The sequence below is a fragment of the Pantherophis guttatus genome, chromosome 2 (genome assembly GCF_059756535.1).
Source record: "Pantherophis guttatus breed Tessera chromosome 2, ASM5975653v1, whole genome shotgun sequence".
Classification (NCBI taxonomy): domain Eukaryota; kingdom Metazoa; phylum Chordata; class Lepidosauria; order Squamata; family Colubridae; genus Pantherophis; species Pantherophis guttatus.
Window position 1 is genome coordinate 284870645 of NC_142064.1, and position 15191 is coordinate 284885835.

Genomic DNA, 15191 nt, shown 5'->3' on the forward strand with positions numbered 1-15191 from the left:
TACATTGCAGAAATAAAATCAAGGGATATTCAGGCCCTTTATTCTTCTACTCCAGTGTTTCCCAAACTTGACCCTTTGAAGATGTATGGACTTCAACTCCCAGAATTCCTCAACCAGGCATACTGGTTGGGGAATTCTGGGAATTGAAGTCCATGCATCTTAAAATAGCCAAGTTTGGGAAACACTGTTCTACTCTACAATTTGTAGGAGCCGTGGTGGCGCAGTGCTTAGAATGCAGTATTGCAGGCTAATTCTGATGACTGCCAGGGGTTCGATCCTCACTGGCTCAAGGTTGACTCAGCCTTCCATCCTTCTGAGGTCAGTCAAATGAGGACCCAGATTGTTGGGGACAATATGCTGACTTTGTAAACCACTTAGAGAGAGTTGTAAATGTACCGTGAAGCATATAATTCTAAGTGCTATTGCTATAAAGCATTTCCTTTTTCTTATTCCAATTTCAGTGAAAGGATGGGCAAGATAGCCAGAAATCAGGTCTCCTAGATCAGGCCAGGATCCATCTTCATCTCCCAATGTCCACTAGATATCACTTCAGGATCCATAAAAAAAAAAAAATAGAAACGTATGAATTATCCCAATTTCTGACTGGGTGTTTATATCTGCCTCTGTCACACCACATCCATGAAACATTCAATCATCCTATTCTGTAGGTCCTCTTTAGTTTAACTTCTATATGTTAATTTAGGTGACCAGTTACATGATCCAAATTTTTCTCTTCCTAAATTGTTTGGGAGTTGTCTCTCTACATTCCTTATACTGATGATGCTGTAATCTTGGATCCAACCCTACAAAGAGTTCCATAAACTGTGATAAAACCAAAATAATCAAAGTTTTAAAGCCTTCTCCCACAAATAATTTCTGGAATGTCCATAAGATTCCCATTGGACAAGTGTCGTGTTTCAAATAGCTGGATATGGCATTTCAGTTCTCAGGTGGGATAAGGAAACAAGAAAGCTATGCTTCCTTGATTGCTTAAAAGAGTTTAGTAGCCATTTTATGTTTGTACATTATCAACCAGCCATCTTGCCAAATTATTTCAAGCAAAAACATTGTCCTGCTGATGAGTGGATAACAGCCTGGACCATTTTTTAAGTTTGGCCTATTGGAATATGATGAGAGTGGAAATTCCTCTGTATCACAGTTTCACATTTCTTCTGGTTGTTAGATACTCCTTTGTATTCAGTTCTGGTCTCAGAATGATAATGTAACACTTGGGGATAAAGATGCAGCCCAGCAGCCCAGCATTGGAGGACAATATGGAAAAGATCTGAACAGCTACCATGAATTTCCCTTTGGTGCTCAGGTAGGTAGGGACAAAGGTAATCCAGACACTGCAGAAGACCAGCATGCTGAAGGTGATTAGCTTGGCTTCATTGAAGGCCCCAGGGAGATTCCTGGCCAGGAAAGCCACAGTGAAGCAGATGGCAGCCAGGAAGCCCAGATAGCTGAGGGTGATGTAGAACATGACATCAGAACCCTCATTACATTGCAGGATGGCCACTCCTGGTTGAGAGTGGAGATCAACATCAGGGAATGGAGGAGAAACTCCCAGCCAGATGGAGCAGATCATAATTTGGACAGCAGAAGAAGAAAGGATGATGGAGTTGGCCAAGCTCTTCCCCAACCATCTCTTCACTTGGTTTCCTGGTTTTGTGGCCAGGAAAGCCAGCACCACTGTGATTGTTTTGGCCAAGAGAGAAGAAATGGCAACTGAGAAGATGATGCTGAAAATGGTTTGTCGGAGAAGGCAAGTGGCTTTCCTTGGTTGACCAATGAAGAAAAAAGGAGACAGGAAGCAAAGCAAGAGGGAGACCAGAAGGATGTAAGAGAGGTCTCGGTTGTTGGCTTTGACAATGGGGGTTTCTAGGTATTTAATAAATATGATTAGAATGAGGCCTGTGGTAAGAAAAAAATATACAACAAGAGAGACGAGGATGATGCCCAGATGTTCTTCATAAGACAGGAAGGTTATAACTTTAGGGATACACAGGACTCGGTCTTCATTTGGATATTCATCATCTGGACACTTGGTGCATTTTTCCATATCTGTTGAAAACCAAAAAGTAATATTTTTTTTTTAACATTCTCTTCTTCGACTGTTCAAGAAAGACCTTCTTTAGACAAGAGGGGCATGTTCCAAGATGCAATTTTTAACATCTCCACAGACAAAGATGAGAGATACCATTGTTCTAATATATATATAAATTCTATGAAAGTGGGAAATTCCAAAGACCTGAATTGTTTCCTGTGTAATGTGCAGAACTATTATTAGAGTTAGAACCAGTTAATATTTGTAGACATACTTCCTTATTCCAGATGGTACTTCTTAATATACTGGACATGGAAGATACCTATTCTGTATTATATGGTTGGCTGGCAGAAAAAGCTAATCCTACAAATAATCTGATATGGCTACTGAGAGCAGTGGTATTATAAGTGTAATGAGATGCACCCTTCTGTCCATTCCATCTCATTGTGGACTAACAACACCTTCTTAGTGATCCTCAAGGAGAGTCCCAAGTGCATTGTAATAATGCTTCCAGAAGATGGACCTAAGACAACTCGTCAAATTTCAAAGGACTCAATATTTCTACCGTATCTGTCAGCCTCCACTTTTATTGCTTTGGCTGCCATAAGAAACGGGAAGGGGGAGAGCTAGGGGGCCTGGGGTGGAAAAGCGTGTTCTGTCCCCATCTCACACATGCACACAAACAGACAGCTGGTGGTTAAATAAACTGGCAGACAATCAATTCTTCTGATAAGACATTTGGCAGCAACCCAGTAGCTGCTTGCCAAGAACTTTACTCAATAAACAAAATACACACAGTCAAGAATTTTCCAGTTTGTAAAATAAATCCAAGGCTGATAATGTTGTTTCCAAAGATGCAATGTGACTCAATAGTAGTTCGTTTTGTCCGTCACAGAGTCTGAATGGCCACCTCACCCCCTTTTATACCCTGTGGGGTGTGGTCCAGTGACTCAGCCTAATCTCTGGCACGCCTTTTCTTCTGTTGCACACGTTTATCTCTGCGACACTGCCGAGGATCCAGCCAAGACTCATTACCCTCATCACTTTCCACCTGTGGCTGCGTGGACGTGCTTGGCCCCGGCCCTATCTCTTGCCCTTCGGCGGACACCGAAGGCATTGCCAGAGAGGAGGGTCCTGGAGAGGGAGGCCTTGCCAACTCCTCTCCTTCACTCTTGGAGTCCTCTCCTGCCGATGACACAGGCTCAGGTAACAGAGCCACAACAAAGCGTGCTGGAGGACTTTGGAAGAAACGAAACTGAATCTTTGAAGTTGTTATCAGGTCAACCATCATGGCATTCCTGATTGATGACGCTGCCAGACGTGCTTCCACCTGACCCCTGGGAGACCTTTGGATTGGATGATTTACGATGGACAGTGGGAGGGGATGCTTTCTATATGCAATTTTCGCACCTATTGCTTTAATTTCAGCTTTCCTTCATTGCGTTCACTTCATTTTCTAGTAAAAGTATCTTTCTCTATAAATCATGGAGTTTGGGTCATTCTTTCCTGGACTTTGAAGGAAGCACACCTGACAGTATCGTATCGTAGAAATACGATATTTCTACCGTAGAATGTATTCCTGGGCAGATACATCCAAACTAAAAATATAAGAGAATATCAAAGTAGAAAGGGACCTTGGAGGTCTTCTAGCTCAACCCCCTGCTCAGGAAACCTGCTGTCCCACTGCTCAAGTTTCCTATACCATTTCAGACAAATGGTTGTCCAATCTCTTCTTTAAAATTTCCACTGTTGGAGCATCCACAACTTCTGGAGACAGTAAAGTAATATTGTAAAGTAGTAAAACTTGCCCATAGAGGGATGTGGTGGCTCAGTGGCTAAGACACTGAGCTTGTTGATCGAAAGGTCGGCAGTTCAGCGGTTCGAATCCCTACTGCTGCGTAACGGGGTGAGCTCCCATTACTTGTCCCAGCTTCTGCCAATCTAGCAGTTTGAAAGCACATAAAAAATGCAAGTAGAAAAATAGGTAGAAATTGGTGGGAAGGTAACAGCGTTCCATGTGCCTTTGGCGTTTAGTCATGCCAGCCACATGACCACGGAGACGTCTTCGGGCAGCGCTGGCTCTTCTGCTTTAAAAAGGAGATGAGCACCAGCCCCTAGAGTCGGGAACGACTAGCACATATGTGCATGGGGAACCTTTTACCTTTACCTTTTTAAAGCTTGCCCAATCTCTTCCCAACCTGTCCTTTAAGGTGTTTTTGCTATTCTTTCCTTTCTATAAGAAATTGTGCAGCTTGGAAATAAACAAGAAAAAGTAGAGCTTCAATCTGTCTTTTCACTTTTCACTTTCATGAAAATGCTTTGGATGGATCCACTTTTGCAAAACTTGCCCTTTTCTCTGGTGTCACCCACCTTCCTGAGTTGAGATGGTCCCCTCTGGACAAGGAATGCAGTCGTAGCAGCAAACTGGTTCTCCTTCTCGCTTCTGCTTGACAAATCCAGGTTGACAATTTTCCACACATTTGGACTGAGGAAGAGACTGAGCAGAAAAACAAGGAATGCCAAAGAAAAATTGATAGACATAATTTATTTATTTTATTTATTTTAAATTTATATACCGCCCTTCTCCCTGAGGACTCAGGGCAGTGTACAGCCAGAATTAAAAAACATAAAATACAAATATTAAAAAACAATTAATATATATATAAATTTGGCCCAAAATTAAAAATACAAACCAATTAAAACATTTAAAATTTCTTCTTAAGCCAGCCCGGCTTGCTGGAAAAAGTGGGTTTTAAGGGCACGGCGGAAGGCACTAAGGTCTTGGATTCTCCTTATCTCTGGGGGCAACTGATTCCAGAGGGTAGGTGCCCCCACAGAGAAGGCCCTCCCCCTGGGGGTCACCAGCCTACATTGATTGGCTGATGGCACCCTGAGGAGGCCCTCTCTGTGGGAGCGCACGGGACGATGGGAGGTTGTTGGTAGCAGCAGGCGGTCTCGAAGATAGCTAGGCCCGATGCCATGGAGCGCTTTAAAGGTGATAACCAGCACCTTGAAGCGCACCCGGAAGACCACTGGGAGCCAGTGCAGCTCGCACAGGAGCGGTGTTACATGGGAGTGCCATGCTGCTCCCGTCACTACCCGCGCTGCTGCATTCTGGACCAGTTGGAGCCTCTGGGTGCTCTTCAAGGGGAGCCCCATGTAGAGAGCATTGCAGTAGTCAAGGCGAGAGGTGATAATCATCTATGGAAAATGTGGTGGTCCTTATATAGGCTTTAAAGGTTTGGAAACAGAGAAAAGACATTTCACCCACCTCGTTCTTTAGCCAAGAAAGAGGTTCTTGGTTGATAATAAGTCTCTGTTTTTCAAAACTTCCCAGTTTCAGCGTGAGGGAATCCTTCTTGGGGAGTACCACGAAAGTCATGATATTCAGATCTACTGCTAGATGTCCATTTTTGTCCAGGTATATTTTCATTTGCGAAAGATTGCAAAATTGATTCTTCTCCAGAAACGGGTGGAACTAGAATTGAAAAATCCAGGAATTTTAAAAACAGAAAACTTGGTTTCTGTGATCTTTTCAGGTATAAGTCTTTCTTCTACAGTTATTTAACTTCTTAGTTGGGAGCACAAGTGTCACCGCTATCTTCAATAGTAAAAAAAAAATGGTTCAGCAAAATTTGTCAATCATATATTTACTAAATATATGTTGACAAAACATCATATTTTTTTCAATTATTGGGAACATTCTAGAGCAGATGACAAGGAAATTGCACAAATAGATAAAGAGATTATTCATGAATTCAGAATAATAGAATAATAGAATAACACAGTTGGAAGGGACCTTGGAGATCTTCTAGTCCAACCCCCTGCTCAGACAGGAAACCCTATATCATATCAGATAAATGGTTGTCCAATCTCTTCTTAAAAACTTTCAATGTTGGAGCATTCACAACTCCTGGAGGGAAGTTGTTCCACTGGTTAATTGTTCTAAAATGTCAGTAAATTTCTTCTTAGTTCTAGGTTGCTTCTCTCCTTGATTAGTTTCTATCTATTGCTTCTTGTCCTGCCTTTAGGTGCTTTGGAGAATATCTAGACTCCCTTTTCTTTGTGGCAATTCCTTCAGAACAATAGGGTGATTACCAGAAAGTATGGATTTGTCAAAAAGAAAGTTGTTAGGCTAATGTTTCCCAAGTAGACCAGATGGAAAACATGACCAGATGAGTTAATTCTACATTATTTAATATTACATTAACAGAATTTTCTAAGTCTGAAAATACAAATATCTCACCAACTATTCTACAGCCTGAAAAATTGGGAGGATCCTTTATGACTGTCCTTTGCCATTATACAGCTATCGGCTTCCCCACCACCAGCAGCCTTATATGATCATTTCTAGAAAGTCTCATTTTCCCTTCCACCATCCACAAGGTCATTTCCACGTATCATTACATTTCCTTAATTGATAGTGGGAATGTCAGTGATATAACTTGTTTTTAGCAAAGTATTAACAAACTACTTTCTGATGTGATGATTAGGAAGCTAGTCAATTTAGGACTAGATGATGTAATAATTAAATGGATAAAGTTTTTAAAATTGTATTCAAATTCTCATAAAACTGAATAGTTTTGAATAACCATTAGTTCTTGGTCATCTACTGCTCTATATTATCATTATCATCCACTGGACCTATTCGCTGCAGCTTTTTGGATTCCTCCACCGCTGTGAGAGTGTGGTGGTTATGCCAGCCTGGTTTACTCCTACCTTGTTATCATATCTATCCCTCTTGTTTACCATCTTGGTTCCCTGTCGCTGTCTTATATCCACCTCTCATGTTTATTCTGTCTTACACTTCGGCGACCCTTCTCGCTCTGTGAGATGCCCCCTCTCGCAGACATGGCCTTCGGATCTACCGAAGGCCTACCTCAAGGACGGGTTTCGGAACCCCGAGTGGTGGCATGCCTCATGTCTGAGGGTTTTTTTAATTAAGGCTTTTAACCAAATTTTAAGGGGACCCGGGAGGCGGGTGGTGAGAGATGAGCCAGGGGCGGCTCCTATGGTTCAGCAATTGGGCCCATCAGAGGGATGTGGGGGGGAGGGGGGAGGGGGAGGGAATGAAGAGGCTCAGTGGAGAGGGGGTCTTCCAATCCCTGTGATAGTTGGGAGAGGCAGGGGAGGCAAGAGGGGGGGCTTGGAGAGCACCCCTGCTTTGTTCAAGTGGTGGCGCTCTCCTGCCCCCTCACCTCATCCTGCTCCCCCGACGGTGACAGAGTGCGGAACCCTGGACTCCGACTGGTGTACTTGAATGCCAGGTCCGTGGTGAACAAGGCCCTCCTCGTTCGAGATCTTATTGACGGGGAGGACGCGGACCTGGCTTGTATCACTGAGACCTGGCTGGGGCTGGAGGGTGGTGTCCCTCTTGTGGATTTATGTCCCCCAGGTTTCCGGATACTATACCAGCCGCGACTCCAGGGGAGGGGCAGAGGAGTGGCGGTAGTTATTAAGGAAAGTCTTATTCCTAGGGAGGTCACTGTTCCTAAGATAGGCGGGTATGAATCCCTTCTTTTGAAATGGGACCCTGGAGTTCAGTCAGGGCTGTTGGTCACGTACCTCTCCCCCAGGTGCGTGGCCTCAGCCCTGCCTGCACTACTAGATGTCCTGGCCGAATTGACGGTGGAACTCCCCAAACTTCTGGTTGTGGGAGACTTCAACCTGCCATCAGCTGGTGAGACATCTGAGTTGGTGCGGGAGTTCATGGCCTCCATGATGGCCATGGACCAAACTCAGATTGTACAGGGCCCAACTCATATTGGAGGACACACACTCGACCTGATTTTTCTCTCTGGACAGTGGATAAATGATCGTGGGGAGGGGACTTTATCTATCAACCCTCTGTCATGGATCGATCATTCCCTCCTCAGGCTGGACTTTCCAACTGCCATCCCCTGCTGCAGGGGTGCGGAACCTGTAAGATGGTTCCGCCCCAGGTGCCTGATGGAACCCGAAAGGTTCCTGAGGGAGCTTGGGTCATTTCCCATCTCCTTAGCCCACGATTCATCCGAGGCCCTTGTGGCAGCCTCGGAACAAGCTGCAGTGGGGGCCCTGGATCGAATCGCGCCTTTGCGGCTTCTGATCTGACACAGATCCCAGGTGGCTCCATGGTTCACTGCGGAGCTCAGGGAAATGAAGCATCAGAAAAGATGCCTGGAGGGTGGTTGGAGGTCCTCCCGATCCAAATCCGACCGAACACAACTAAGAACCTATATTAGGTCTTACGTTGTGGCGATGGAAGTGGTGAAATGTAATTATTTCGCCACTCTCACTGCATCTGCAGAAAACCACCCAGCAGCCCTGTTTAGAGTGACCCACTCCCTCCTTAATCAGGGAGTGAGGGAGGATCCCTTGCAGGGCCGAGCTGAAGATTTTGAACAGTTTCTGCAAGATAAAATCACTCAGATTCAGACCGGGTTGGACTCCGACTGGACAGAGTCCACTGAGGAGACTGAGGCTAGTCTTGATGGGGACATCTGGGTTGAGTTTGAGCCTGTTTCATTGGATGACAGGATTATGGGTAGGCTGGGGTCCTCCACGTGTTTATTGGACCCTTGTCCCTCCTGGCTAGTTTCTGCAGCCAGAGAGGTGACTGGAGACTGGATCCAGGCTGTTGTCAACACTTCATTAAAGGAAGGGGTCTTCCCCACTGCACTCAAAGAGGCGGTGGTTTGACCCTCCTTAAGAAGCCTAGCCTGAATCCTGACATTCTTAACAACTATCATCCAGTCTCCAACCTTCGCTTTTTAGTGAAGGTTGTTGAGTCCGTGGTGGCGCAGCAATTCCCTCAATTCCTGGAGGAAACAGACTACCTCGATCCTTACCAATCTGGTTTCAGGCGTAGTCACAGCACGGAAATGGCATTGGTTGCCCTAGTAAATGATCTCTGGTGAGCCAGGGATGGGGGTTGTTCCTCCATCCTGGTCCTTCTTGACCTCTCAGCGGCTTTCAATACCATCGACCATGGTATCCTGCTGCAGCGGCTCGGGGGGATGGGGTTAGGAGGCACTGTTTTACAGTGGTTCTCCTCCTACCTCTCTGGTCACTTGCAGTCTGTTTGGGTGGGGGGGTCAGGGATCCTCCCAGAGGCCCCTCACTTGTGGGGTGCCTCAGGGATCGGTTCTCTCCCCTCTGCTCTTTAACATCTACATGAAACCACTGGGTGAGATCATTCGTGGTTTTGGAGTGAAGTATCATCAATATGCTGATGATACCCAGCTTTAGATCTCCACCCCTGACCACCCTAGGGATGCCCTTTCCGTGATGTCCCACTGCCTGGAAGCAGTGCGGGTTTCGATGGGGAGGAACAGACTTAGACTCAACCCTTCCAAGACTGAGTGGCTGTGGATCCCGGCATCCCGGGATCTGGAGGTTCCATCTTTAGTGATCGGGGGAGAGACCCTTACTCCCTCCGATAGGGTCCGCAACTTGGGTGTCCTCCTGGATTCTCGGCTGTCCTTGGATGATCATCTGATGGCTGTAACCGGGGGCATTCGCATAGGTGTGTCTTGTGCACTGGTTGCACCCTTTTCTAGACTGGGATGCCCTCACCACAGTCACTCACACCCTCGTCACCTCTAGGTTGGACTGCTGTAACACCCTCTACATGGGGCTGCCCTTGGGATGCGTCCGGAGGCTCCAGCTAGTCCAGAATGCAGCTGCACAGATAATTACGGGGGCTTCTCGATACTCCCGTGTAACACCTCTCCTGCGTGAGCTGCACTGGCTGCCGGTGGCATTCCAGATTCGTTTCAAGGTGCTGGTGCTTACCTATAAAGCCCTTCATGGCTTAGGCCCGGGGTACTTGCAGGACCATCTCCTGCCGCTCTCCCATCGTCCCATGTGCTCTCACAGAGTGGGCCTCCTCAGGGTGCCATCAGCCAAACAATGTCGGCTGACGGCCCCCAGGAGGAGAGCGTTCTCTGTGGGAGCCCCGACCTTCTGGAATGGATTGCCCACCGAGCTCAGGACAGCCCCCCGACCTCCTTTCCTTCCATCGCGAGCTGAAGACGTGGCTCTTCCGTCAACTCAACTGATCTGTTTGGATGTACACTGTTATAATTTTAAACTGTTTTAATTGGGGTATTGATTTTAATTTTATTTTACTGTGATTTGTATCAGAAATTGTCATTTTGTAAGCTGCCTTGAGTCCCTCGGGAGAAAGGCGGCATATAAATTGCAAAAAATAAACAAATAAATAAATAATAGAGTTGGTAGGGTTGATAAAATATGATATGCTTTGAATATAATAAATTTGGAAATATCCTATCTTCAAGAAGGGGGACCCTAGCCTAGTTGAAACTTACAGACCAATCTCTTTATGTTGCGTCACCTGCAAAATCATGGAATCAATCATTAATTGGTGGCGCAGCAGACTAAAGCACTGTTATTAACATCAGCTGCCTGCAATTACTGCAAATTCAAATCTCACCAGGCTTAAGGTTGACTCAGCCTTCCATCTTTTCTAAGGTAGGTAAAATGAGGACCCAGACTGTGGGGGCAATAAGCTGACTTTGTATAAATATACAAAAGTATGAAGGCTATTGCTTAACGTATTGCATTGTAAGCTGCCCTGAGTTTCTGGAGAAGGGCAGCATATAAATCAAACAAAAAAAAAACCAAAAAAAAAAACAACCCCCAATCTATTACCCTCCACCTAGAGACAAACAACCTGCTTTCTAACAAATAATTGGGTTTCAGAAAAAAAATTATCCTGTAATCTACAACTACTACATTGCAAAAACATATGGACTACACATCTTGATCAGTGCAAAGCAATAGATGCAGTTTACATAGACTTCTATAAAGCTTTTGACTCAGTGGTACACGACAAATTACTTCTAAAACTAAAATCCTCTGGCATTTCTGGACTCCCACATAAATGGATAGCTGCCTTCCTGTCAAACAGACAACAAGTGGTCAAAATAGGAAGCACTCTATCAAATCCTGTACATGTTAATAGTGGTGTTCCCCAAGGCAGGTCCAACATGCTTCATACTTTACATAAATGACCTTTGTGATCATATTAAAAGCAGCTATGTTCTCTTTGTTGATGATATTAAACTATTCAACACCACCGACAATGCAACTATCCTTCAAAAAGACCTTGACTATGTGTCAGATTGGTCTAACAAGTGGCAACTTCAAATCTCAACCAACAAATGCTCTGTCTTGCACATTGGCAAAAAAAATATATCAAAAAATCAAATACAAATTAGATGGACATGACCTTATAGATGACCCTCACTCTGTCAAGCACCTTGGAGTACTCATTTCTAAAGATCTAATACTGTAACAACATTGCCAAAAAGGCATTAAGAGTTGTTAACCTAATCTTGCATAGCTTCTTCTCTGGTAATATTGTACTACTAACTAGAGAATACAAAACATTTGCTAGACCAATTCTTGAATACAGCTCATCTGTCTGGAACCCACACTGCATATCAGACATAAATATAATGAAATTTTAAACTAACTTTAGACAAACTTTTTTTTTCAATGTTGTTGTAACTTTGGATGGGATGATAACTCAATGAATTGTTAAAAGTTGAAGACTACCTGTATAAAATTTAAAATGTATCTTGATGATTTAATTCTCTAAAAGAAGAAAACTAATGCAATGGATGAGGAATTTTAGGCTAAATAAGAATATTAATGAGAATATATAGTGAGAAGCTTTAAGTAGGATTCCTGCAGAGAGAAAGGAGTGCCTTGAAATTTGTTTTTTTTATTTTTTTACTTTTATATTTTTATTTATTTATTTATTAATCAAATTTCTATACCGCCCTACTCCTGAAGGACTCAGGGCGGTGAACAGCCAAGATAAAATACAGATAATACAAATATTAAAAAATCCCTTAAAATTATTAAATATTTCGGCCGAAACACAGATTAAAACACCCAATTTATAAAATCACGAATTAAAAGATTTAAAAATTTAAAAGATGGGAGTTAGGCCATGCCAGCTTGCTGAAATAGAAAAGTTTTGAGAGCACGGCGAAACGTGCGCAGGTCCAGGATCTTCCGTATCTCTGGGGGGAGCTCGTTCCAGATGGTAGGTGCCCCCACAGAGAAGGCTCTCCCCCTGGGGGCCGCCAGTCGACACTGTTTGGCCGACAGCACCCTGAGGAGCCCCTCTCTATGGGAGCGTACTGGTCGGTGAGAGGCTATTGGTAGCAGAAGGCGGTCTCGTAGATACCCCGGTCCGATGCCATGGAGCGCTCTAAAGGTGGTAACCAAAACCTTGAAGCACACCCGGAAGACCACCGGGAGCCAGTGCAGCTCGTGCAGGAGGGGGGTCACATGGGAGCGCCACGTCGCTCCCATAACCACCCGCGCGGCCGCATTCTGGACCAGCTGGAGCCTCCGGGTGCTCCTCAAGGGGAGCCCCATGTAGAGAGCATTGCAGTAGTCCAAGCGGGAAGTAACAAGAGCATGAGTGACCGTATTTAACGAGTCCCGATCCAGAAAGGGACGCAACTGGCGAATCAGGCAGACCTGATAAAAAGTGCCCCTGGCCACGGCCGTCATGTGCTCTTCTAAAGACAGCCGTGAGTCCAGGAGGACACCCAAGTTGCGAACCCTCTCTGTGGGGGCCAGTGACTCGCCCCCAATAGTCAGTGATGGCGTCAACTGACTATATCGGGATGTCGGAAACCACAGCCACTCGGTCTTGGATGGGTTGAGCCTGAGTCTGTTTCTCCCCATCCAGATCCGCACGGCCTCCAGGCACCGGGACATCACTTCAAGGGCATCATTGGGGTGGTCCGGGGTGGAGATGTACAGCTGAGTATCATCAGCGTACTGGTGGTACTTTTATATGCCGCCCTTCTCCGGAGACTCAGGGCAGTTTACAATGCGTTAAGCAATAGCCTTCATACTTTTGTATATTTTATACGAAGTCAGCTTATTGCCCCCACAAACCAGGTCCTCATTTTACCCACCTTAGAAAGGATGGAAGGCTGAGTCGACCTTGAGCCTGGTAAGAATTGAACTCGCAGTAATTGCAGGCAGCTGGATGTTAAATGATGCCTTAGTAGGAGGCATTAGCCTCCTACGCCACTCAGGCTCCTCTTGTTACTTTAACTACTTGTTAAAGTAACATTCTACAATTCTAATTACAATTACAATTGGTGCTCTCTGAGCTTGGTTGTTTTCTTGCAGAAGTTTCATTGTCAAACTAGGCCCGTGATGGCGAACCTATGGCACGCGTGCCACAGGTGGCATGCGGAGCCATATTGGTGGGCACGCCAGCTCAGCTCTGGGGCACCTGCGTGTGCTGGCCAGCTGATTTTCAGGCCTTCTGGGCCCACCAGAAGTAGGGAAACAGGCTGTTTCCTGCCTCTGGAGGGCCTGGGGGGTGGGGTGGGGAAGGCCCATTTTTCTTTCTTACCTGGTTCCAGATCCTCTCTGTGTATGTGGGAAGGGCGAAAACAGCCTTTCCCACTCCCTTGGAGGCCCTACGGAGGCTGAAAGGGCCCATTTCTCCACTCCTGGTGGGACAGGAAGTGACGTTTTTTCCTGTCCCCAGCCTCCAGAGACTCCTAGAGAGGCTCCTACAGACTCCTAGAGAGGCTCCTACAGACTCCTAGAGAGGTTCTGGAGGCTGGGGACAGGAAAAAAACATCACTTCCTGTCCCACTGGGAGTGGGGAAATGGGCCCTTTCAGCCTCCGTAGGGCCTCCAAGGGAGTGGGAAAGGCTGTTTTCGCCCTTCCCACATACACAGAGAGGATCTGGAACCAGGTAAGAAAGAAAAACGGGCCTACCAGGCCATCATGTGCCAGGAGCGGGGGGGAGGGGGAGGGGGTTGTGCACACATGTGAGTGGGCACGTGTGCATGCAACCCTCCCCCGCCCCCCCTCTCCTGGCATGCGATGGCAAAAAGGTTAGCCATCACTGATCCCATTCAAGGAAAATTTTGGCAAACGAGGCACTAAACAGCTGTAGCTTACTGTTACAACTAATCTAGGAACCATCAACTCTGGCATAGGACTTGGGTATTTGTGGGACCGCCTTCTGCCGCCGATAGCCTCCCACCGACCAGTACGTTCCCACAGAGAGGGACTCCTCAGGGTGCCGTCAGCCAGGCAATATCGGCTGGCGACCCCCAGGGGGAGGGCATTCTCTGTGGCAGCTCCTGCCCTCTGGAACGATCTGCCCCCGGAGATACGAAGGATATTGGATCTCCGGGCCTTTCGCCGTGCCCTGAAAACTTTTCTTTTCCATCAAGCAGGGCTGGCATGAACCTCCCTCCCCCTTTTCTTAGTCTTTTTTTAGTCTTTTTTAGTTTTTTAGCTTTTAATTTGTCAATGGGTTTTAATTCGAATTGTTTTAAATTTGGGCCAAAGTATGTAATTCTTTTAATAATTTTAAATTTTGTATTTGGTATGTGTTTTAGTTCTGGCTGTGCACCGCCCTGAGTCCACTAGGAGAAGGGTGATATACAAATTGAATAAAATAAATAAATAAATAAATAACTCTATTCCCATCAGCAGAGACAGGGCAAGCAAGGTAGTATATACAAGGGCGGCATATAAATCAAATCAAAAAAAAGAAAAAAGAAAGAAAAAGTGAGCAATCCGCACTCCCTTGTAGCACTGATAAATTTATTGATTGGTTATTTCATCCATCCGTCCATCCATCCACTCATTCATTCATTCATTCATAGAATGTATTTGTTGCCCATCTTATAGCAAATAACTGATGTTACTTATTTTGGTAATGAAATGTCTTCAAGGAAACCACCAAGCTCAGAGAGCATCAAGGACCCCACAGTTCAAACCTGCAACTGCAAATGTTCTCTTTATCAGTCCAAATCCATATATGCAGAAATGTATTTAAAAATGCATACATCCTTTGTAAAAATAGCAATGTTCCTATCAACATTTATCTATCGTGGTACCCATCAGGGGTGGGTTCTATTTTTTTTTACTACCGGTTCTGTGGGCGTGGCTTATTTTGTGGGTGTGGTTTGGAGGTCATGTGACTAGGTGGGCGTGGCTAGCTGGTCAGAGTCATTTCTGGAAGGTCCTCGCACTTACGACCAGTCCTCACACTTACGACCCGACTCATTTGTTTGCTTTTAACACTGATCAGCTGTAGGGCGGCCCTTTGAAGCCCCGCGGCAAGAGTTTAAA